Source organism: Suncus etruscus, chromosome 2 (genome assembly GCF_024139225.1).
Source record: "Suncus etruscus isolate mSunEtr1 chromosome 2, mSunEtr1.pri.cur, whole genome shotgun sequence".
Lineage (NCBI taxonomy): Eukaryota > Metazoa > Chordata > Mammalia > Eulipotyphla > Soricidae > Suncus > Suncus etruscus.
Window position 1 is genome coordinate 6,688,556 of NC_064849.1, and position 25,764 is coordinate 6,714,319.

The 25,764-nt window shown below is 46.4% G+C and overlaps 4 non-coding genes and 1 pseudogene across 4 annotated transcripts; all 5 read left to right on the forward strand.

The window, feature by feature from the left end:
• The first annotated feature begins 1,629 nt into the window (after positions 1-1,629).
• Positions 1,630-1,702, forward strand: TRNAR-CCG (transfer RNA arginine (anticodon CCG)). The gene has a single exon. It is a non-coding gene; the product is annotated as a tRNA-Arg (tRNA).
• Positions 1,703-5,344: 3,642 nt separating this feature from the next.
• Positions 5,345-5,416, forward strand: TRNAP-AGG (transfer RNA proline (anticodon AGG)). The gene has a single exon. It is a non-coding gene; the product is annotated as a tRNA-Pro (tRNA).
• Positions 5,417-6,728: 1,312 nt separating this feature from the next.
• TRNAR-CCU (transfer RNA arginine (anticodon CCU)) lies at positions 6,729-6,801 on the forward strand. The gene has a single exon. It is a non-coding gene; the product is annotated as a tRNA-Arg (tRNA).
• A 482-nt stretch (positions 6,802-7,283) lies between these two features.
• On the forward strand, positions 7,284-7,356 carry TRNAK-CUU (transfer RNA lysine (anticodon CUU)). The gene has a single exon. It is a non-coding gene; the product is annotated as a tRNA-Lys (tRNA).
• A 4,314-nt stretch (positions 7,357-11,670) lies between these two features.
• LOC126001269 (olfactory receptor 1F1-like) lies at positions 11,671-12,595 on the forward strand (annotated as a pseudogene).
• The last annotated feature ends 13,169 nt before the right edge of the window (positions 12,596-25,764 follow it).

The window sequence follows — 25,764 nt, forward strand, 5'->3', positions numbered from 1 at the left end:
TAAGCTGCTACAGGGCCTTGGGGGCCACCCCAGATCTCTTTCTCAGGTCTGCTGTGGGAGTGAGTTGGGCTTGGGGTCCACCCCAGGGCTTGGAGTCCATTCCAGGTGGTGCACCCCTGGAATATCTCTACACTTCTTTGGGAACTAGGGTCCTTCACCTTTTGCACTTGGTACTCAGGGAGCACCTGGCCTGGCCTGGCAAAGTTCCACAGTGGGTCTGCACCCCTGAGTGTCTACCAAGTGAATGGCCTGCCTGTGTCTCCTTCCCCAGGGCACAGGGACACACGGTGTTTCCCAATGTTCATGCTGGTGCAGGCACCCTTGGCCATCCCATGGCATGCTAACATCTTTCAGGCCTATGCCAGTGCCCTTGGTGAGTTGGGGACAATAGTATAGCGGGCAGAGCACTGATCTTGCATGTGGCCAATCTGGGTTCAATCCCTGGCAGCCTAGGATCCCCAAGTCCCACCAGGTGTGACCCTCAAGCACAGAGTAAGTAAGCAGTAAGGCCTGAGCATTGACAAGTGTGTCACCAAAACAACCACCACCACTACCACCTCCCAAAAATGAAAGAAAGAAAAAAAAAAGACACTGACTATCCGCCACTGAGGGTAAGGACAAGATTTCAGCACTGCCTATGTCCTGGCAACCTCATGGTTGAAGCTTGGTCTTCCTGTGCTCAGCTACCTACTGTCTCCCAGTCCCTGCCCAGTGCCTGCATTAAGGTCCACGGTGCTTGTTCAGTGGCAAATCATCCCAGCTCATTTCCTGATGTGCAGATATCAAGCAACATCTCATTCTGCAGCAAGACATTTCTCTTCCTTTGCCTCACCCAACAATCTGTTCCTGCTGAGGCAGGAACTAGGCTCTGACACTTTGGCTCTGATCTTGGCCTAGCTCATATAAACTACGGGGCAAGAGGGGCTCAGACTTGATCCAGACACTGGTGGAAATGGTCAGGGCACAGCCCCAGGAGGATCTCATGCAGCAGCTAAATGAGGTGTGTTGGGGACGAGGATGGGCTCGTCCTGGTCCCTGCCCTGGGGCCTAGTCATCACTTATTGGCTGGGGAGCATCAGACTGAGGAGGTGGCCTTGCCACCCAGTAAAAGATGTCACAGCAGCATTCAACTCCCCCAGACTGTTCCTTGCATGCCAGGATGGGAGCCTGGGGCCTGATCACATACAGACTGTTTGTGGCCCAGACGGTCTTAGGCCCCAAATGCCTAGCAAAGCCTGCCTGGAGATCTGCAGCTCACTTGCAAACTGACCTAGCACCATCACCTGTCCCCATCTGTAAATGGGGGGGGGCGACCTCTGGGTTCAGCTTCCAGAGCGTCCAGAACTAAAACCCAGCAAGGGCCGGGCTAGACATCCAGGGGGCATCACTGCAGGAAAGGAGTCCAGGCCAAGGGCTACTCGGGGTCCACTGAGACCGGCCAGGGCACAGAGCCTAGAACTGTGATACAGCGGGAATCGAACTCATAGACTTGAACAGCGGCTCCGCGTCCGCGTCCGCCTCGGCCCGGCCCCGCCCACAGCCACCCGCAGGGCGGGGCTTATGCAGCAGCGCACTGCGCAGGCGCCGCAACGCGCTCTATGAGTGGCGCCGCGCAGCCGCTTTCCGCGTGGCCGCGTGGCCTAATGGATAAGGCGTCTGATTCCGGATCAGAAGATTGAGGGTTCGAGTCCCTTCGTGGTCGTGGTTTCCTATTGCTTTTTCTTTTGCGCTCCTCGGTGGGGTGTGGCCTGGAGACCTTTGCACCGTGCAGCTCCTGCCAATGTGGGACCCAGAATTTAGGGCAGAGGCTGGGCGGGGGTTGGCCCCTAGGGACAGACAGAGACAGGTCCTTGAGAAATTTGGTTTTGATGCACCGTGTTGGAAAGGTAACTTACCCCCATAGAGCTGTTGGGTTAGAAAGAGCTATTTTCATGTTTTCTGTCTGCCTCATCTACAGATGCATCAATTAATTAATTAATCAATGCATGCAATTCATATGCATCAGTGACAGCGTTCAAATGTAAAAGACCTGTCATAGATCTGTTCGTTCTCTTGCAACGAGCGCGAATGCATCATGCAGGTGAATTTTGATTTAAACATTTCGATATGAAACGTGGGTGCTCGGAATTAAGGCGTCCCTTTACTCCCTGGAAGGACTCTTTGTTTCTTTTTCTTTTTTTTTTTCAATCTTTTTTTTTTTTCTTTTTCCTTTTTTGCATTGGAAGAATTCTTTGGAGGACGGCAAAGCACCATCGTAGCGATTCTGGGGTCCTTAGCACTGAGCTCTGGGTCCGAGAGTCCCTTCCAGAGCTGGAGGCTGTGGACAGGGGAACTGTGAGCACGACTGCTTCCACATGCTGCAAAGCGTTTCCTTGCTGCAAATGTCTCCTTGCAGCTAGAAGGACCCGAGGAACAGGGGTCCGGGATTTGTGGCGCAGATTGGGGGGGTCCTGTGGTATCCTAGGGGTGGGGAGGGAGGACCCAGACATAGACAAACCCGAGCAGTGGGAAAATCGGTCTGGAATCACACTACAGGCTGAAGTCAGACGGTAAGAAGTTTATCTTCTAGCACTGGTGGCCCAGTGGGTAAAGCATTGGTCTTGGAAGCCAGGGTTTGTGGGTTTGAATCCCACCTTGGGTAAGGGGAGTAAGATTTCCCTAACTAAAGAAAAGGTTTTGTATTTTAGATTTTCAAGTAAATTTGAAAGTAAAATTTCTCTAGCCAAGTGAGGTGGAAACAAGAACAATTTGAGGGTCAGTGGACATTATGGATCCTACTCTGAATTCAGGCCTGGTTACCTTCACTTTATTTTGACATTAAGCTAGATTGATCACTTTCCAGTAGGAGAAAATATTTCACTCTCTATCCTGTTCACTGTTACCGTCCATCATACACTGCTGGCACAATTGTCCCAACGTCTGGCTACTGATAGCAAATGGACATACTTTCCCACGGGAAAAACCCTCATGGGGCCTGTATTGATCAAGTGAGAGCCACTGATATTGGGAGGACTAAACAGGCCACAAAACTGCTTCCCCCACTTTCTATAGTGAATAGAAAATATTTTATTTACTTAAACTTTTTTTTTTGTTGTTGTTCTTTGGTTTTTCAGGCCACACATGGCAGTACTCATGGTTACTCCTGGCTCTGCTCTCAGAAATTGCCCTGGCAGGCACAGGAGACCATATGGGATGTTGGGAATAAAACCTGGGTCCGTCCTCTGTTGGCCACTTGCTATAGCTCTGGCCCTTTATTTATTATTTTTAATTTTTATTTTCTATTTTAAGCCAGAATCTGGAAACGAATCAGATGCCCAACAGCAGATGAATGGCTAAAGAAACTGTGGTACATACACACAATGGAATACTATGCAGCTGTCAGGAAAAATGAAGTCATGAAATTTTCCTATACATGGAAACTATTATGCTGAGTGAAATAAGTCAGAGGGAGAGAGATGGACACAGAATAGTCTCACTCATCTGTGGGATTTAAGAAAAATAAGAGGTAGTATGGTCATATACCCAGAGAAAATAGAGATGAGGTTTGAAAGGACCAGCCCATGATATGAAGCTTACCACAAAGATTGATGAGCACAGATAGAGAAATAACTACACCAACAACTATCATGATAATGGTAGTGAGTAAAAGAAATAGAATGCCTGTGATGGAGGGGGGGGGCATTGGTGGTGGGAAGGTTGCACTGGTGAAAGGGGGTGTGTACATTTTTACGACTGAAACCCGACTACAAATATGTTTGTAATCATGATGCTTAAATAAATCTACATTTTTTTTTTGTGTTTTTTTTTTTTTTTTTTTTTTTTTTTGGGTCACACCCGGCAGTGCTCAGGGGTTATTCCTGGCTTCACGCTCAGAAATTGCTCCTGGCAGACACAGGGGACCATATGGGAAGCCGGGATTCGAACTGATGACCTCCTGCATGAAAGGCAAACACCCTACCTCCATGCTATCTCTCCGGCCCCTAAATCTACATTTTTTAATTTGCTATTTAAAATTTTTTGTCTTGATTGTAATTAAACTCCAAAGTTTGCTTTACAGGAAAGCAAAAACAAAACAAAACAAACCCATGGCATGTTGGGTTGGAGGAAGAAATCCTGTCCTCTAGTCTGTCCGGAAAGGGAGAAAGACATAAGGAGCTAGACAGGACACAGCTCTGGGGTGAGGGTCCTGAGTTCGGGAGAAGCCCTGGCTATCTCCAAGGATCACGTTTTATTTTATTTTATTTTATTTTATTTTTTCAAGGGTCACACTTTAGATCAAAATTAGCCACGTCCTTCCTTCACCGTGTTGAAAAAAAGATTTCTTCTCTCAGAGAAGGACATTTACTGGAAGGAGGACATTCACCAAAGATATAATTTGGCAAAGCAGAGAAGATAAGACTTTCTCCTGATGAGACTTGAACCCTCAACCCTGAGCCTGAGATTAAGACCTTTATTTTCTACACACTGAATTAGCCAGATGTACAAAGGCGAGGCCAAGAACAGACAACCTGCGCCCTTGCAAGCTCCAAGCTCCTGAACTGGGGTTCCTGGTCCTTGGTGCTTTGGGCCTAACAGCCTTGTTCCCAGGCTTCTGGAGGGCCTGCCCCTCAGGATGAAATTTCTGGGTTGGGGTTCGCTGCCAGACACCTCAGGGCCCTCTGTGCCTCTTGGGGATGTCGCTCCTGCGCCTGGTGGTTGGTTGCCGCCCTTTGGGGTACAGGCAGGACTCGGTGGCCGGCAAGTCCCTATCATTTTGCAGGAGGCAAGAGGAAAAGTTCTCTCAAGTTGTTCCTCAAATCACAACTTACCAGTGCAGGCCTCTAAGGACAAAACCTGATGTTTCCCTACCTTTGGTTCAGTGGTGTAGGGCCCGGGTTCTCTTTTAGGATGCGAGAGGTCGCGGGTTCGAATCCCAAGTAAGGACTTGCTTTTGCAGCCCCAGGGTCCCTGCAAAGTGTATTTTATTGTAAAATGTGTTTCATCATGTCCTGCAGGAGAACAGGGCGGCTTTCTTGTGCTTCGGGTCAGGGAAAATGCTGGAGTTTGTGAGTCCCAAAGAACGGAGTTCGAACCCACAAACCTCCCAAGATGTGGGTGTGGAGCTCTGCCAGCCCGGACAGCCTTGGGCCCGGATCGGCCCTGCTGATGGCGTCGCTTCAGGCCTCAGCTTGCCCGGCAGACCCAGGGCGAGCCCCAGGGGCCGGCGGAACTCCGAGTCCCACCGCGCTGGGGTGGCGACAGATTAAGGAATTGGTCTGCAGTTCTTCAAGTCCCGGTTGGCCCCACTAAACCCGCCCCGGGAGGCCACAGAGTGAAGAAAGTTCTGCAAGTGGCATCCCTCTGTGGCTCGTTGGTCTAGGGGTATGATTCTCGCTTAGGGTGCCAGAGGTCCCGGGTTCAAATCCCGGACGAGCCCTGGGCTTACTTTTGCAAAAGACGATGTGGTCTGGGCATTTGCCTTACTCAAGGTTGATCGGGGTTCAACCCCTGGCATTCCATATGGTACCCCGAAACTTCCCAGAGTAATTTCTCATGGCAGACAACCCCTGAGCCTCCCAGGGTGTGGTTCAAGACCCTCCTGCCCCACCCACCCCCCAAAAAAATTAAGGAGAAGGAAAAAAAAGTCATTTGGATAACCAGCTCTCTCTCCTCTCTCTCTCTCTCTCTCTCTCTCTCTCTCTCTCTCTTCTCTCTCTCTCTCTCCCTCCCTCCCTCTCTCTCCTCCCTTCCTCCCTCCCTCTCTCTCTCTTCTCCCTCTCTCCTCTCTCTCCCTCTTTCTCCTTTCCTCTCTCTCCTCTCCTCTCTCTCTCTCCCTCTTTCTCCCTCTTCTCTTCTCCCTTTCCTCTCTCTCTCTTCCCTCCTCTCTTCTCTCCCTCTCTCCTCTCTCTCTTTCCTCTCCTCTCCCTCCCTCTCTCTCTCTCTCTCTCTCCTCTTTCTCCCTCTCCTCTCTCTCTCTCTCTCTCTCTCTCTCTCTCTCTCTCCTCCTCCCTCTCTCTCTCCTCCCTCTCTCTCTCTCTCTCTCTCTCTCTCTCTCTCTCTCTCTCAAACACACACTGGGGTGGAGTCGCCTCAGGCTTCAGACCTAGGGCCCACTTAGATTTCAAGATGGTGCTTCAGTCCTAAAAGTTTTACTCTCTCTCTCTCTAAATCTTTATTAAATATTATATACAGTTAGCAATTCATTTATTATTTAATTATTATAAGAGATAATTTATTATAAATTATACACAACTATATTAAATAACATATGAATATATATATATGAATATATGATTTCCAATGACATGAAAGGGAACATTAAACTGCTGCAAACTGTCGGATATTAAAAACACACAAGCTTAAAGCCAGGGAAGAGATTTTTAGGAGAGAAAAGACCAAAACATCCCAAGAACTTGATCTGAGCCCTATCCAAGTCCCGCTGGTACAAAGACCCTGAAAAGGGTAATCCAGGGAGAATGTTGGGGTGCAGATCGCCTGGACACTGGCTAGGCCTGCAGATGAAAGCCCTGGGCTGGGAGGAAACTTGGGCTTGGACGGGCCGGTGACAGAGGTTTTTCAGGGGTCCCCACTGCAATCCCAGCGGTCTTTACTGTGTCCGACTGTGGGCAGCGAGGCGGGAGGCGGGGACCTTTGCCCAGTCCAGTCCCCCCAACATCCGGCGTCCACTTTGCATTGGGAAAAAGCCGGCCCTTCCTTCTTAACCATCCTAGGCCCCTCGCCTGTCGGCTGCCCCAGTGGCCTAATGGATAAGGCACTGGCCTCCTAAGCCAGGGATTGTGGGTTCGAGTCCCACCTGGGGTAGGGTCTTGCCTAGGGCTTGCCATTTTGGTTGGACTTGAATCTGCCTCCTCGAAAAGAAAGCGGAAAAATACGGTGTTGCATTTCAGGTTTCAGTGCAAAAACTTAGGAGCTTGCATGCAAAGTTCTTGCTCAGTTATTTTATTGCTCGACCTCATTAAAAAAAAAAAATAGAGACTCGGGCCAAGCCGACCCAGTGACCCAAGAATCGGTCCCGGACGCCCGGGTGGGGGGCCTTGGGAAAAGGGGTCCCAGATCCGCGCGCTCAGTTAAACTGAGTGATTGCAAACAAAAGCAGCAACTTGCTCGGGTCCGACCGCCGTCTCCGGCACCGAGAACCCACCCGGTCCGCTCTCGTCTCGTCTTGCAGCCGGAGCTCCAGGGGCAAGAAGGAGAGAACTAATGTTAGGGCAGTTGGGGCGCTGCTTGGGACTTGGGGCCTCGCCCCGAACACCTGGGCATGTGTGCAGGACTCGCACTCGTCCGCCCGGCTAGCTCAGTCGGTAGAGCATGAGACTCTTAATCTCAGGGTCGTGGGTTCGAGCCCCACGTTGGGCGAAACGTTTTGGTCCACGGCCAACACGTTCTACCTATTCTTGAGAGTCATACATTTTACAAGACTCCACAAAAAACAAACCAAAAACGAAAATAAGGGCCGGAGCGATAGCAGAAGCAGGTAGAGCGTTTGCTTTGCAAGCAGCCAACCCGGGTTCAATCCCCGGCATCCCATAGGGCCCCCCCTGAGCCTGCTAGGAGCCTTATCTGAGAGTAGAGCAATGAGTATCCCCCAAGCATGGCGCCGTGTGGCCCCCCCAAACAAAACAAAAACAACAAAAATAAGACTTCAAAAGTGGTCGAGTTGTCTAGCTCCCAGCAACTACAAAAGGAGGCAGAGTGGGGCTGGAGAGAGCACAGATTGGGAGCTTCCCCTGGAATCACGCAATCCATATTTTTCCAGCCCCAGACCTCCAATTTTATTTTATTGTATTTACAGAATAAGAACAGATCAATATTTTAAATCACTACTATTTATTTTATTTTATTTAGAGAATAAGAACAGATCAATATTTTAAATGACTACTATTGATTTTATTTTATTTAGAGAATACAACAGATCAATTTTAAATGGCTATATTGATTAACTGTGTGAACTGTTTTGGAACTCAATTGTGATGCAGTAAAGACAAAATAACATATAGGGGCCCGGAGAGATGGCACAGTGGCGTTTGCGTTGCAAGCATGGACCAAAGGTGGTTGGTTCGAATCCCGGTGTCCCATATGGTCCCCCGTGCCTGCCAGGAGCTATTTCTGAGCAGACAGCCAGGAGTAACCCTGAGCACAGCCCGGTGTGACCTTATATAAACCAAAAAAACAAAACAAACAAACAAAAAAAAACATATAGGCACTTGAATTGGTAGCTGGGATATCTTACTGTTTTCACAATGAGCTTTTTAAATGCAGTTATTATTTTAAATTAATTATTTATTATTTATTTTTATTAATTACTATCTTTATTTAAGTACCATAATTACAAACATGTAGCTTCTCCAATTTTAATCTCTGAGCACTGCAGTGTGGTCCCCCCCACCAAAAAGTGAAAAAGAAGGAAAACCAGGTTCCATGAACGCCTTCACAGTATACGTCACATTTGTTCAACCTTTTCTGGTTAACCCTCAGAATAACTTCAGTTTTGATGTTTTGGTTTGTGGCCACTTTGACATTCTTTTTTTTTTTTTTTTTTTGGTTTTTGGGCCACACCCTGTGACGCTCAGGGGTTACTCCTGGCTTTGCGCTCAGAAGTTGCTCCTGGCTTCTTTGGGGGACCATATGGGACGCCGGGGGATCGAACCGCGGTCCGTCCTAGGCTAGCGCAGGCAAGGCAGGCACCTTACCTCCAGCGCCACCACCCGGCCCCCACTTTGACATTCTTTCTTGATTTTTTTTGTTCTGTTTTTGTACCCCACCAGCCAAGCTCAGGGCTTTCCTGCGGCTGAAACTTTGGATGGAGATGCTCCTGGCTGAGTGCTCCCAGGATGTTGGGGATGGAAACTGAGGCATCCTCAGGCAAAGCATTCACTGAAGTCCTTTGTTAGCTTTCTTCCAGGCTTCCCACCACTAGTGATAATTTTAAGTTAAATATGAGACACATTATATAAGATATGAGAGAGAAGTTATTTTTTATTTTTTAATTTTTTATTATTTTTTTTTGGGTCATACCCGGCAGCCCTCAGAGGTTAGGTTACTCCTGGCTCTTTGCTTAGAAATTGCTCCTGGCAGGCTTGGGAGACCATATGGGATGCCGGGATTTGAACCACCGACCTTCTGCATGAAGGCAAAACGCTTTACCTCCATGCTATCTCTTGGCCCAGAAGTTATCTTTATAATAAATCCATAGGTGGGGGTACGGGAGAGTGAATCTTTCAAAATCTGATATAATTCTAAAGCAAAATCAAATACAAGAAAATTCTTTCCTCTTGTTTGGCCGAGGATTTATTTTAATTAATTGATTTTATGTCTTACCTGCTACACCATCTCTCCAGACCCCTGATATTTTACATATTTGTCACCTTATAGACACATTCCTTTAATAGAATAAATGATTTCTGCTATGCCTTTTGATGGTCAAATTATTTCAAATTTGGGGCTGGAGAGATAGCATGGAGGTGAGGCATTTGCCTTTCATGCAGAAGGTCATTGGTTCAAATCCCTGCATCCCATATGGTCCCCCCCCATATGGTCCCCCGTGCCTGCCAGGAGCAATTTCTGAGCCTAGAGCCAGGAGGAACCCCTGAGCGCTGCTGGGTGTGACCCCCCAAAAAAAACCCCAAACCCCCCCCAAAAAAACCCAAATTATTTCAAATTTGGTCATATGAAGAACCTATTCAAGTGGACCCACATATGTATGTATACACACATGCATATATTATAGCTGTAATCTATTTAGTTACATCCCTTTACTTAAAAAAAATTTCCAAGTCTAAAGAAATGTGAAGGTACGACTCTTGCCTGCAAAGTGCTCCCAAGTGATGCATTTTCAATGTGGGGTCCTCTTCTCCCCTACAGGAGGCAATGCTTGACTCCAAAGGGAGCAGGGACTCATTAATCTAATTCATCTGCACCCCCCAATTTGAAATATGGCATGTTTCAAATAGTAAAGCACAGACCTTGCTTGGGAGAAGCCCTGGGCTTAACCTCAGTTCAATGTGGTCTCCCCAGTATTAATGGGGGTGAACTTGTTGGCCCCCAATCCCACTGGTGGCCAAGCACTGATGCTATATCTCCAAAACCAATATTAAAAATGACAGAATAAAAAATATTCTTCTCTTCTGATAACAAGGACTGTTGACATCAGACTATAAACCATGACCCCATTTTCAAATATTATTTGTCTAGACCCAGATGAGAATGGAGAGAAGGTAAATCCACAGAATCTTATTATCTTTCACCTAATGGGCCTGGTCTGAGCCCAGAGCATTGATAGGGTGTGGGATGGAAGTGGGGTGACTCTTGTGGGGGTAGCAGCTCTATTCTTCCTATAAATGGTGAAGAAATACTGTGATCCTGAAGCTTCTGTGCATTCCTATAACTGGGTTTGGTGGACCCAGGTCCAAGTTCAGCTCTGTATGAATTTAAAGTTCCTTGTCTTAATCCCTCTAAGGGTCACATATTTTGCCACAGGATACACTCCCAGCAGGGGTGAGGAGAAAATCTGGGATCATGAGTGATTTTTAGCAAAAGGGCTGCTTGTTGTCAAGGATCTCCTAGGAGTACCTCATTTCCAAAGTTGTCACTGTCATGAAGCCTGGAGTGCAGAGCTTGGACGACAGTGAAGATTATTGGATTCAGAGTCAGAGGAGCAGAGGAGGACAAGGACAATTACTGCTGCTTGTCTCTATGAGTCTCAGGGGAATATGGTCCCAGTGGCCAGACACCAACTTGTTAAGAGCTGGTCTGAGGGTTTCCTAGATCCTTGCTATATCTGGGGCTGAGCATTCAGACACCATCTCAGGTCCTGGTGATGAGACACCCCCCACCTCAATTCTTCCTCTGGCTAAGAAGACTATTGCTCCAGGTAAGGGAGTGAGGATCCCTGGGTCTTGCTCAGGGATTTTCTCATCACAGCTGACTCTTAACCAGCTTCTAAATTGAAACTATCTATACCTAGGGAGATTGGGGACAAAGCCATTTGCATATGATTTAGGCTTTAGGGAGTTCAGTGGACATGGCTGGTTCAGAGCTCTGGAAGGGAGAGAGACAGGGAGTCACTGAGTGCTGAGGCCAGCAGAGCAACAGGAACAGGGAACATGTCAGATGGGGCTGTGGGAAGGTGGGGTCCTTCCTTCTTAAAGGCAATCCTGTGAAGGGTAGCAGTGACATGGAAGCTGTGTAGGCATCCTTGGTGGGGACCGTTAGATGCTGTTCTCTAGACTTATTACATGTTATCAGTCTTTCTTAATAGGTCAAGGGACGCTGTGTTATATAACACTTGAAAAATTTTCATATTTCTGCAGAAAGCTCAGCATATGAGAGATGCCAGCCCACAAGACAGAGCCAACTCACAAAATTTCCTTGTTGGGTGTGGTGAAATGTGTAAGAAATGAACTCCTTTGTTTCCAGGAATGTAAAATCTGGCCCAAGTTGCTCCCAAACTAGGAGAGCAGCTACTCAACCTCACCAATGTGAGGTGGTGATTCTCTGGCGTATTGCTGCTTTTCTGGAGTACCAGGGAGCCAACCCTGGCCTGTACGGCAAAGCTCTCCCAGTGAAACACAGTCACTGCCCTGGGCTCTGTGAGTTTGTCTTTCCCACTGTAGCCATCATCATTTACCAGGACTTAGATTTGTTTCTGCTTGTCGGTTTTGGGCCCAGCCCATGAGAGGAACCAACCAGTCGAGTGTCTCGGAGTTCCTCCTCTGGGGCTCTCCATCAGCCCCAGCAACAGCAGCTCCTCTTCCTGCTCTTCTGAGCATGTACCTGGCCACGGTGCTGGGGAACCTGCTCATCCTCCTGGCCATAGCGTGGACTCCCGCCTGCACACCCCCATGTACTTCCTCCTCTCCAACCTGTCCTTCGTGGACATCTGCTTCACTCCACCACCATCCCCAAGATGTTGACTGCTACTTCTGGGATCCCAAACCATCTCCTTCGCTGGCTGCCTCACGCAGATGTATTTTCTCTTCATGTTTGTGGACATGGACAACTTCCTGCTGGCCGTGATGGCCTATGACCGCTAGTGGCCATATGCCACCCTTTACATTACTCAACCAGATGACCATCAGCTCTGTTCCTGTTAGTTGCCTGCTTATGGGTTGTTGCCAATATGAATGTCCTCTTGATACTCTGCTAATGGCTCGTCTGTCCTTCTGTGCAGACAATGTCATCCCCACTTCTTCTGTGATATCACTCCCCTCCTGAAACTCTCCTGCTCAGCACATCCTCAATGAGACGATGATCCTTACTGAGGGTGCACATGATCATGAATCACCCCTTTTGTGTGCATCTGGTTTCCTATGTCTATATCACCCGTGCTGTGCTACGCGTTCCATCCAGGAAGGGCAGTGGAAGGCCTTCTCTACCTGTGGCTCCCACCTGGCCGTGGTCTCTCTCTTCTATGGTACTATCATTGCTGTGTATTTTAACCCTTTGTCCTCCCATTCATCAGAAAGGGACACTGCAGCGACTGTGCTCTACACTGTGGTGACCCCCATGTTGAACCCCTTTATCTACAGCCTGAGAACAGGGACTTAAAAGGGCTCTCAAGAAAGTGGTTGGCAGGAGGAAGTTTTCAGAGGAATGAGAAAATTTAAGCTGTGTAGCATTCCCATACAAAAGTCACCAACCAAAGAAGGCAGCAGATGTGTCCCCAAGAGTGGCACCAGACATTGTCTTCTATGCTAAGGCAGATGGATTGTGATTAGTTCTTGTTTGTTTTGAGCACCTAATTTGCCTATCGCCCTGTTAAATCTACTAAGTAATTGTGGGGGTGTTTGGCTAAAGCTGAGGGTCTTAGAAGGACTAGGATCAAACAAAGGTTGGCCACATGCAATGCAAGCTCCTTAACCACTGTACTATTGCTCTGGCCCAGGAACTTCTTTTTAAGAAAGACTTCTACCTTATTTTATACCCAAATTGAGTGCTTCCTTATTTAAATGATCTGTTTGATAAGGAACATACTGCACATGTTCTTGAATATTGATGAACGAGGGAAGCTGTTACAAATCACTGGTGTCTGGGTCACATACTGTCCAACAGGTCGGACTCTCCAGGGTAGGAGCTGACATTGACACTTGCAGACTCTGACGAGTTCCAGATGCAATCAGGGTGGAGAATCTCTGGTCTTTCTCTGTATCTGTTCCCTGTCAGGGCCTTTCAAATTTTTCTGGCATTAAAAAGTTGGATTTGAGAACCAGACCAGGGAAACAGTAAGAGCCTGTGGAGCTGATCTAGAGGCAGGTGGGTCAGTTCCAGGCAGGATGTGCAAAGCGATGATGGAGACATAACCAGGAATCAACTGATTGTCAGAACTTAGAAGCTGGACACATGGCCAGTCCTTGCTTGCCCTGTATGGATACTGGATCTCTCCTACTGCTTAATACATGATGGGGCTTATTATTTATTCTATGATTCCCTGCTTAGCTGAGTTCACAACATACTATTGCTACAATGGCCTGTGCCTGGCCCAGGTGCTCATCCCAAGGGGGTACTAATATTCAGGCCGAAGGAAAGGAACAGATGAAAAGTATTTTTTAATTAGGACGTTCTTTTTCTTCTTTTTTGGTTTTTGGGTCACACTCGGCTTTGCTCAGGGGTTATTCCTGGCTCTATGCTCAGAAATCACTCCTGGCAGGCTCGGGGGACCATATGGGATATTGGGATTTGAACCACTGTCCTTCTGCATGCAAGGCAAATGCCCTACTTCCATGCTATCTCTCCGGCCCTTGGGCTTTATTTTTCCTTTTTATTTTGAGCCTGTAGTCAAGGGACCATGCTAGGGCCCCCAAATCCTGACAATGTAATTCAGATCTTTGAGCCATTTCCCCAGTCTCTAATTTGGATTTTCTTACCTAAGGATTTTTTTGGGTTACACCCAGTGGCGCTCAGAAGTTACTCCTGTCTCTGCACTCAGAAATCGCTCCTGGCAGAGTTGGGGAGCCATATAGGATGCCAGGAATCAAACCGGGGTCCAGCCGGGTTGGATGTGTGCAAGGCAAATGCCTTACTGCTGTGTTATTGCTCTGGCCCCTTAGCTAGATATTTTAAACAATCTTCCCGTTTAAAGAAAATAATTTGATCAGGGAAGTAGCTGAATGGAATAGAGTGTTTATGTAGCTGAGTGAAGACTTAAGTTTAATCACCAACACTACACCACACACACACACACACACACAAATAAAATAACACCACTTATTTTGTTACTTGATACATAATAGTACTACCCTCTGTGCAATACCCGAAGTTGTGAAGATGAAAATAAAAGTAACCTTAGCTGATCAGAGATTTCGCTCGCACATTGGTGTAGTTCACACATTGGTCTAGTTTCACACATTGGCGTGATCATTCCATATAATTTTTTTTGTTTGTTTTTTTTGGGCCACACCAGGCGGTGCTCAGGGGTTATTCCTGGCTATCTGCTCAGAAATAGCTCCTGGCAGGCATGGGGGACCATATGGGACACCGGAATTCGAACCAACCACCTTTGGTCTTGGATCGGCTGCTTGCAAGGCAAACGCCGCTGTGCTATCTCTCCGGGCTCTCCATATAATTTTTTTGGGGGGAAGAGTCATTCTTATTGGTGCTCAGGGTTTACTCCTGGCTCTGTGTGAGAGATCACTCTTGGAGAGGCTCAAACAACCCATATGGGACCACACCAGGAGCAGCCACATGCAAGGCAGGTCTTGAACCCCTGTATGCTCTGTTACTCCAGTCTAACTGATTTTCTTCCTGGCTCCGTCTGCCACCCTCTCCCTGTGCCCCTTAATCCCAGGTGTTGGTGGCAGGACCTGTTGCTCCTGCTCGAAGAACACGACGGCCACTGCTTTTCTGCATTCTTAGGATTGCTGGTGTTGACACCTGTCATTGCCATTAGGGGGGGCTGGCACCACTGTTGCAGATGGAACTGCCCAAAAGCTCACCTGAATGAGTAAGCAGCGGCTTCTCCCCGCCAACAGATGGAGAGAGACAGCGTGACTGACGTGCCCATGGCTTTGTTGGTCTGAGTTGCTCGCACACAGGCTAATTCTTGAACCTTGACCTTGCATGGTTGTAGGAGGCCCGATCAGTGAGCCCTGATGTTCCTACCACCTCCCAGGGAAACCGCACTCAGACCCACCATGTCTCAGGTCACAGACATCTGAGCTCAGATGTGCTTGATGCTCTGAAATCTGGCTCTGGCTGTGGGAGTTGGAGCAGTTGGGATTTCTCTCCACTGTGTCTCCCCTAGTTAGCTCACATGTGAAACCCCGTCAGATTCACCCATCTATCTATGGATTAGGGCCACATTAGGCAACACTCAAGGTTACTCCTGGTGGTGCTTGGGATAACATATGTGGTACTGCATACAACCCAGGTTGGCCTTGGGCAAGGCAAGCACCTACCCACTGTGCTATCTCTCTGGCCCTCATCTACTGGTTGGGTTTTTTTTTGTTTATCCTTTCCAACTTGAGCCCTGAATGGAGGGGATAAAGTGTAGCCAGGAATTGAATTGAGTTTTTTTTCCCACTCTTGCCTCTTCCATAAGTTGTTTCTGTGGCTCATCTCCTCAGAGCAAGTGGAGTGATGAAGAGGTGGAAGAGAGTTGAATTTACATGGAGTATCAGACATGATACTTCGTGTTGAAAGGCCTGTATGTGACTCAATCTCAGATCCAAGTACTTTGATCCCGCCGACTGGTGAGAGGAAGTAATAGGGGCACATGCATGACAGTGGGTCAGAGGTTCCACATGGAAGCAAGGTAAACAAAATGCTTGGAGTCGCATTTTATCCTGGTCATTGAATTTGTCATTGACATCATATTGGGCACTCTGGGAGACCAGTGCCCTGAGTCTCAGGCACCTCTTCCGTCAGGATGTGGCTGGGGATTATACTCAGTTCAGAGCCCTGTCCTCAATGTTCCCATATGCGAGATGGAAGGCACCACCGGCCTTCCTTCAGGAAAACCAGGCAAGAAAAAGCAAGTGTTCTGCATCAAATTTAGGACTAATTCCTAGTTGTATACAGAGGAAATGAGGTGAACAAGAATGGGACCAGCAAATCTCTACACGAATAGCTATTGATGTGACTAAGCCATTGATGTCCCGGATGGAGGGCCCTGGAATTTCTGTCTGGATGTTATCTCCATGAAGGTTGCTTCTTTTATTAAAATATTCAGTTTGACACCTCTGAATTTTCTTTGAATCTGAGCTAGTAGACCTTGACATCACAGTTTAGTCCAAAGGGGCAGAAAAAGTGAGGGAGACAATTATTGTCTTCTGTGTGTAATGAGGCTCACAGGGAATCTGGTCCCAGAGGCTGTGCATCTGCTGTAAATGCCTGCTCTGTGACTGCCCTGTTACCTTTGCAGTAAGTACTGAGGCCCAAGACCAGTGACTGACACCACACACTTGTTGAGCGCTGCCCATGTTTCTGAGACACTCAACTCCCTACCATGAGAAGAGGCATCAGTCAGCTTTGCGAGATGAGAAACATGCCACTCTGCTCACCTCCTTCCAGGAAGATGGTGGTGGCAGAGGCACAGACTAAGGAGATGGGCAGTCTCTTAGGGAACTCCTGTGCTGTATCTTCCAGCGTCAGGAGCATGCTAATAGCACTTCTCCAGGCATTGATGTTGCTTGAGATGAACTGAGTGAAAGTCCTTCCAGAAACTGTTTTTCTGAGTGTGGGCATGAAGGAAGAAAGGAAAAGTGTGGGCCGGGAAGGTGGCGCTAGAGATAAGGTGTCTGCCTTGTAAGCGCTACCAAGGAACGGACCGCGGTTCGATCCCCCGGCGTCCCATATGGTCCCCCAAGCCAGGGGTAATTTCTGAGCACATAGCCAGGAGTAACCCCTGAGCGTCAAATGGGTGTGGCCCAAAAACCAAAAAAAAAAAAAAAAAAAAAAGAAAGGAAAAGTGTAAGAAGACACACAAACATCACCATGGTGTCAGATATGGTTTTCTGATGTAAATAAATGTGTGTTGCTTTATTAGAATCTAAGAAATTTTGAGTTCAGTAGAAAAACACCAGAATAGTGTTAGAAATAGTAAGTGTAGGGCCCGGAGAGATAGCACAGTGGTGTTTGCCTTACAAGCAGCCGATCCAGGACCAAAGGTGGTTGGTTCGAATCCCGGTGTCCCATATGGTCCCCCGTGCCTGCCAGGAGCTATTTCTGAGCAGACAGCCAGGAGTAACCCCTGAGCAATGCCGGGTGTGGCCCAAAAAACAAAAAAACAAAACAAAAAAAAGAAATAGTAAGTGTAGGGGACTGGAGCGGTGGTACAGCAGTAGGGCGTTTGCCTTGCATATGGCTGACCTAGGACGGACCTTGGTTAGATCCCCCGTGTCCTATATAGTCCCCCAAGTCAGGAGCGATTTCTGAGTGCATAGCCAGGAATAACCCCTGAGCATCACCGGGTGTGGCCCCTCCAAAAAGAAATAGTAAGTGTAGGTGAGCTAGTGACTCCCCAACTTAGTCAGACTGAGGTGTCATATTGTCACCATCCTCTTCAGGATTTCTGAATTTGGGCCAAGCCCATGAGAGGCACAAACCAGTTGAGTGCCTCCAACTTTCTCCTTCTGGGGCTCTGGACTCAGCCCCAGCAACAGCAGTTCCTCTTCCTGCTCAGACACATCCCTCATTGAGACAATGATCCTTACCGAGAGTGCCCTAATCATGATCGACCCCTTTGTGTGCATCCTTATTCTAAATGATGCTGGTGAATTCAGGTCCCAAGATGTAGAAGTCACTGGTGAGGGCAAATCCTGGGCAAGTAAAACACTCTCAAAGACGCATCAATCAGTCACTTTGCTAAAGTGAGAGTAACTCAGTTTATTGACATGGGAAATGGATACTTATATTAAGGAAGAGTAGGGTGTGAACTCTGTGAACCAATAGGTAGTTTGTGAGTGGGGATTAAACACACACACACACAGGTGTGTGCTTCTGTGTTTAGGGAAGACAGGATAAAAGATTAGGGAAAGCAGGAGTAGGGAAAGTGGGTGTTAAAATAGGGTATGTGATGCCAGAGCGGTGGTACAACAGTAGGGTTTTTGCTTTGCATGAACTAACTTAGGATGGACCGAGGTTCTATCCACAAGCATCCCATATGGTCCTCCAAGCTAGAAGCGATTTCTGAGCACATAGCCAGGAGTAACCCTTAAGCATAATAAGGTGTGGTCCAAACACAAAACCAAACCAAACCAAACCGGGTATGTACTTAAAATGATTAGCTGGGCCCGGAGAGATAGCACAGCGGCGTTTGCCTTGCAAGCAGCCGATCCAGGACCAAAGGTGGTTGGTTCGAATCCTGGTGTCCCATATGGTCCCCTGTGCCTGCCAGGAGCTATTTCTGAGCAGACAGCCAGGAGTCAACCCTGAGCACCGCCGGGTGTGGCCCAAAAACCAAAAACCAAAAACCAAAAAAAAAAAAAAATGATTAGCTACATCTCCCCCCTCCCCCTTCTCTCTCTCTCTCCTTTTTTTTTTTTTTTTTTTTTTTTTGGTGTTTTTTGGGCCACACCCAGCAGCGCTCAGAGGTGATTCCTGGCTCTGCACTCAGAAAATGCCCCTGGCAGGCTCAGGGGACCATATGGAATGCCGGGGTCTGAATCTGTGTCCATCCTAGGTTGTCTGTGTGCAAGGCAAATGCCCTACTACTGTGCTATCATTCCAGCCCCCCTTTCTGTTTGTTAAACAAGAATTGAGATGCTTTGTTAAGCACAAAAAATAGAGAAAGGCTAGATAAGTCATGCTATATGTATTTCACTAGAGGTGGGAACCCCAGATCAGAGCTTACAGCAAAGTTGATGTTATTTTGCATAAGTGAAATAAAAGCTGGGATAAAATCTTTTAACCTAGATTAGATGTATATCAGCGTGGTCTTTCCCAGGAATATCTAGTCATTCATTTCAAATGCTAGTCTTTAGTTTGCCTAACCCTAGAGGGTTCTTTTTTCTAGGTCTTGGGGAAAAATAAAAGGTCCTCTTTCCTTCATCTTCTCCTTGGTGACTGTCACTGACAGGCATTGAACTAGAGTCCTTAGGGCTCTCACAAGCCTTAAATCATTGCCAGGGCATCATGAAACATGACACAATTTACAAGTCATTGCCAAGGTGTCATGAAGCATGCTGGCTATCAATTAGTTTCCAAAGTGGCATGAAGCTTGCCTCTGGTTCCCTCATTACCAGAATGGCTCAAACCCTACTCCTGGTTCCATTGATGGTACCCAAAGTTTAGAAGTGTATGGTCAATTTCAGAGCAACTAAATCTTAAGCCAAGCCAGTATGACAAATGTTGAGGGTTAAAGGCCCATCTACAACATAAAAATTTTGAAGTGGGCCCGGAGAGATAGCACAGCGGCATTTGCCTTGCAAGCAGCCGATCCAGGACCAAAGTGGTTGGTTCGAATCCCAGTGTCCCATATGGTCCCCCATTCCTGCCAGGAGCTATTTCTGAGCAGACAGCCAGGAATAACCCCTGAGCATTGCCGGGTGTGACCCAAAAAAAAACAAAAAAAAAATTTTTTTTTTGAAGTTCCTATTCCTAATAGATGGGAACTCCTCTCTTTATAATATTTTACCTATCTTACTATGCAAAAAAGTTGAAAAGCATATTGCCACAGGTAATATTGTGGTGCCAGGGGACTATGAATAGGTTGTAGTCCACTCATTTTGATTCATATGTACACTAATAATATTGTTCACAGTAAATATATATAAAGAAATATATCCTCCCTTTGTTTGTGGAATCAAGTCCAAGACAATAACATTGTTCTCAAGAAATATACACACCCACCATTAGTCTGTTGAGAGCAATCCAAGGTAGGATAATTCAGGAGAACTACTTCAGCTAATGAGGTGATCTGTTGGCTGAGAGTAGTCAAGGGGGTGATCGAAATGTCAACGATTTCCTGTAGCTGTTGGTTGAAATCACAGGCTGAGAACAGTCCTTGAGCCAGGACCCATTTGAAAAGCAGATTCTTGGGCCCGGAGAGATAGCACAGCGGCGTTTGCCTTGCAAACAGCTGATCCAGGACCAAAGGTGGTTGGTTCGAATCCCGGTGTCCCATATGGTCCCTTGTGCCTGCCAGGAGCTATTTCTGAGCAGACAGCTAGGAGTAACCCCTGAGCACCGCCGGGTGTGACCCAAAAACCAAAAAAAAAAAGCAGATTCTTGTCATGAGTGGCATTCCACAGTGATGAGAGTTTAAAAGGATATGGAGGCATGGGTGTGTGGGAATGGGATGGTGTTCCAAGATGCATGGGGTGTTGAGCTATGGGGCTAAAGTAGCAGGGAAAGCAACAAGTCTGGGATAAGTGAGCATAGGGAAACAATAGAAAAGGTTTTGCTGAATGGCAGGCAGGACTGAGCTGCCAGAGGTGGGCCTGCCCTGCTGATATCCACAGTGGTGGTGGTGGTGGTGGGGACTTGCAGGCAAGACTGACAAATATCTTAATCCATTTTTTTTTAGAGAATTTCAGAAGTCTATGACAAAACCCTATGCCAGGAGAGAAAGGAGAGAGGGTTTGGGACCAAGGTAAATTCAGATAGAAGACCAGGTAAAAGGAACAGGCATACTATGTAAAGTGAAAGGCTAGAGCCAAATCTGTCTAAATCAGGGAGAAAAGCAGTAGCCAGGGGGTAGAAACAGTTCAATCCAATTGCTGCTTCAACAGTTCCTTCTAAATGTCAACACCTCTTCATCCCCAATCTTCCCCGGAAGTGGGTGGGTGTTATAGACTCAGCCAGCCAGCCAATCACAATTAGGGTTTTCCTTAAAGAGGCAGACTCCTTTTATGGCTGGCTGGTATTCCTGTAGAACTAGATCTCCCCCTTTCTTTTCGTATTTAAAAGTTTTTAGGGTAGGAATGGGAATACAAAAAAAGGTTTTTAAGGTAGGTAGTTCCAATTAGGTGAGATCCAAAGGGCTGTAGTTTGAACATGTCTTCAGGTGTGCGCAGAGGAATTAGGGCACAGCTGGCTTTCCGTAGCTAAGGGCGTCGGCTGATGATGTCATCAGGCATGCGCCGGAGAATCCGGAAATACCGGTAACAGATTTCGGGATCCCTTTGCAGCTCCTGTTCTGAGTTTCCTTTTTTGGCTCCGTTGTCAAGGGAACAGAAAAAATGGAAACTTTGTCTCGTAGATGTAGGCTGGACACGCAGACAGGAGCTTGTTGGGGCCGGAGAGAAAAGATAGCACAGCGGTAGGGCGCTTGCCTTGCATGCCGCCGACCCCAGGATGGACCCAGTTCCAATCCTGGCATCCCATATGGTCCCTCAGCCTGCCAGGGGCGATTTTGGAGTGCAGAGCCAGGAGGAACCCCTGAGTATCGCCGTGTGTGGCCCAAAGACAAATAAGTAAACTGTTGAATAAACAAGAGATGAGTTTATTATCTATAATTAGATTCCTATTTCTTTCTTTTTTTTCCTTTTGAGCCACACCAGGCGGCGCTCAAGGTTAAAATTGTGCCTGGCAGGCTCGGGGGACCTTAAGGGATGCCAGGAATCGAACCACCGTCTGTCCTGGGTTGACTGCATGCAAGGCAAACGCCCTACCGCTGTGCTATCTATCTCCCCCACCCAGATGTTCTAAGTATGATTGTATGTTGTAGTTTTTATAAAGATATATCCATTCCCGGGGCCGGCGAGGTGGCGCTAGAGGTAAGGTGTCTGCCTTGCAAGCGCTAGCCAAGGATCAGGACTACGGTTAGATCCCCTGGTGTCCCATATGGTCCCCCCAAGCCAGGGGCAATTTCTGAGCACTTAGCCAGGAGGAACCCTTGAGCATCAAATGGGTGTGGCCCGAAAAAACAAACAAAAAAAACAAACAAAATAAAAAAAAGATATATCCATTCCTTTTTTTTTTTTTTTTTTTGGTTTTTGCTTCTTGGGGCACACCCCGTGACGCTCAGGGGTTCCTCCTGGCTATGCGCTCAGAAATCACTCCTGGCTTGCGGGACCAGATGGGACCCCAGGTTAGCATGTGCAAGGCAGACGCCTTACTGCTTGCACCACCGCTCTGGCCCCATTCCAGAGGTCTTAATAACTGAACTATGAAAACTGTTGTTGATTTTATCGTTGCAAATAGTAATAGCAATACCTTCTCTCTGGGGACAAAGTGAGTGAGATAGGACTTTTCTGGAGGTGGTCCATTAAAAAACTATCCAATTCCTGGGGCTGGAGCGGTGGCGCTAGAGGTAAGGCGTCTGCCTTGCAAGTGCTAGCGTCGTAGGACGGACCACACGGTTCGATCCCCTGCGTCCCATATGGTCCCCCAAGTCAGGAGCGATTTCTGAGTGCCTAGCCAGGAGTAACTCCTGAGCATCAAACAGATGTGGCCCAAAACAAAACAAAACAAAACCAATCCAATTCCTTCTGAGACTCTGGAGTGTATTGTTCTGGGCTATTCACGGAAGTGTCATCTGCCCTGTTTTTTTCTGTTTTTTTTTTTTTTTTCCCTGAGTTTTGGTATTCTCCTAATAACGTATCAAAGGTGATTTTGATTCTGGATAGCCTCCTGACTGATTTTCCAAACTGTATAATGTAGCTTTTTGCCTTATCACTTAGCCACATTCACCTTTGCAGGTATTGGACTGGACTCAGGCAAACGGCAAACTTTGGCCACAGTCTGAGGGTCCTGTGGGGTCCAAAGTGTGTTTTTGTTCCAGCCTGTCATATTCAGAGCAGTATGGGGATGTTGACCTATATGCCACATAGGCTTTTGTAAAACTACTCAGGGAGTTTATTTTTAATCTTTGATATGTAGGCAGTTCATGGGATCTATTTCTGTTGGCCTCTAGTTTTGATCTTAATGGGGCTGGACTAGTTAATTATGTTCCTGAACAGGTAGGTACTCATAGGCTCTTCATCTGTGTATTATGGATTATTTCTGGTCTGGGAGATGCGGGTTTTTTGGATATCTTCATTTATGGTAATTATTACAATTATGGTAATAATTTTTTTTTTCATGGATTGAGCCCTGGTCTCTACCAGAAACATTTCTCTCCCTTGTTCTGGTGTCAGTTCAACAGAATTTTCCTTTGTTGCATTCTCCACCTGATTCAATGTTATAAGTACAGGTGGACTTATTTTTGTTCTGGGCTTTGGAAAAGGTCTTCTAAGAAGGGCAGCAGCTGTTATATTTGTCTTGGGTTCCTTAACTAGTGGAGTGGGCTTGAGAGGGACTGAAGAAGTGATGCTTCTCAGTAAATCAGTTATTATTTTATTATATTTCTTCAACATAAACTGGAGATAAATATTCAAAATTATTATTATTATTGAATAGATCATTATTGCCTTCAGATCTATATCATTTATATATATCATTGATCTATAAGAGATCAAAAATGATTGAACCCACATTGGGATAAGGGCCTTAACATAGAATGGGATCGTTGTCTGAACCCACCAGAAAATAATGTATAATAGCCAGACCAACATATCTGTTTTAATTTCAAATTTGGTTCATCAACTGTCCTAACTGTTCAATATGCTACTTGTCAGAGCCCAGCTGCCAGAGATGCACTGCTGGTGTCCATGGGGAACTTGCAGGCAAAAGTCTGACATTATCTCAATCCTTTTTTATTAGAGAAACCCAGGGGCCTATAACAAACCCCTTGGCCAGGAGGGAGAGAAATGGAGAGAGAGAGATGGATTTGGGACCAGGGCAAGGTCAGATTGAGGGCCAAGTTAAAGCAACAGCTTTACCATGTAAAGAAAAAGAATACAGCTAAAGCTAGTCAAATCTGTCCACTTCAGGAAGAAAAGCCATAGCTGGGGTAGAAACAGTTCAATCAAATTGCTGCTTCAATTGTCTCTTCTAACTGCCAATACCTCTCCATCCCAAATCTTTGGGGGAGGGTCTTACTTAAAGGGGCAGAACCCTTTACGGCTGGCTGGTGCTGGACTATAGGACTAGAGCAGGTGAGGTATAACACAGACAGACATTATAACACAAATTTAGGCTAACATAATGGTGTCTACCACACACATACATACATACCTATATAATTGATTGAGTGATATGTTATAGCTTTAAAACTGACCCATCTAGGGAGTCTAATGAATCAGAGAGCTTCATAAATATAAAACTGGCAAGTAAGGAATGAGGACATATTATTTATTTATTTATTTTAGGTTTTAGAGTCACAACAGGAAACACTCAGGGGTTACTCCTGACTCTGCACAGAGAAATCGCTCCAGGCAGGCTTGGGGGATCATATGGGATGCAGGGGATCAAACCCAGGCTGTAAAAGCGTTATAGGTCAGATTATGAATATACCAAAGTAAACCAATTGGCTTTTCCATATCCTGTCTTAATAGCACAAAAATTTTTTTCATAAGTTGCTGAGCATCCTATAATGATCACTGTAGTAAGAGTTAAGAGCACTGACATAGTGATGCGAGTCTGGAGCATCCAAATTCTTTCCTCATAGACTTCTGCTTTAATGTATGCAGCTGTATCCATTATATAGGACTTATTGAAGTATAAAAGAGGATATAAACTTCTGAAGATTTCACAGAATAGTTGAAGATATTCAAAACTTCATGATCACTGAACTTAAACTACCATTGTCTCCTTGCATTTTTACAGTAGGACGTGTAGTGACCTTTGTCTATTTTACCATATTGATTTGAAACAGAAAATAATTTATACCTTTCAGCATTATTCTTAGAATCAATAACATACTGTGACAAGTTTTTCTATGGGGAAGTCCTTGGTCTGTAAGTTTTTTCCACCTACCCTCGTAAGAAAAATGTTTAAATGTATTAAAAGTATAGGTAGGGGGCCGGAGAGATAGCATGGAGGTAGAGCGTTTGCTTTGCATGCAGAAGGATGTGGTTTGAATCCTAGCATCCCATATGGTCCCCAAAGCCTGTCAGGAATGATTTCTGAGCATAGAGCCAGGAGGAACCACTGAGTGCTGCTGGGTGTGACCCCCCCCCCCAAAAAATACAGGTGGTAATTTCCAAGTTTCTATCTTTTTTTTTTTTAGTTCTTTTTGGGCCACACCCATTTGATGCTCAGGGGTTACTCCTGGCTAAGCGCTCAGAAATTGCCCCTGGCTTGGGGGAACCATATGGGACGCCAGGGGATCAAACTGCGGTCCTTCCTTGGCTAGTGCTTGCAAGGCAGACACCTTACCTCTAGCGCCACCTCTCCAGCCCCCCCCCCTTTTTTTTTAAAGAGAATCCACTATACTCTGCAGTGGCTGCAATAAGACCTATTATTATCTGTCAGTTTTTCTTCTTTGGAAAATAACTTGAGGCAATCCTCTAGTGTACATTTACTTGTAGATGCTGATGGCAAAGATAGATTCATGAAAGACTCAAATGTCTGAGACTCTGACAGATAAAGCACTGGACTGTGGATTTGAACTGGCCTTGAAAAAGTATAACAGTAATAAACTAAATGAGCTACTTGTATCTCTGCCAAGCATGCTCCTCAGCTTTTAAGTCATCAAAATGATTATTATTTTTTCTTTATGTCTCTTCTGCCTATCAGCTTTATTCAGGTCTTCATGAAGACCATTCATCAAAAATAGAAGTAGTTTATATGAATCTTGTTGAATCCTGCAAATAAATGATTGATGTCCCCAATGGTTATCTTAAAAGTATTTTGGGCTGATATGCCTTGCTCTCCTGCCCTCAGAGCTTTCATAATTTTTCAAAATTCTTCTGCCATTTTTTCCTTTATGTCCCAATGAATTTGACCTGTTAAGAACATCCTCATAATGGTTTTGGTTAAAATAATCAGACAAACAAGTGGAGT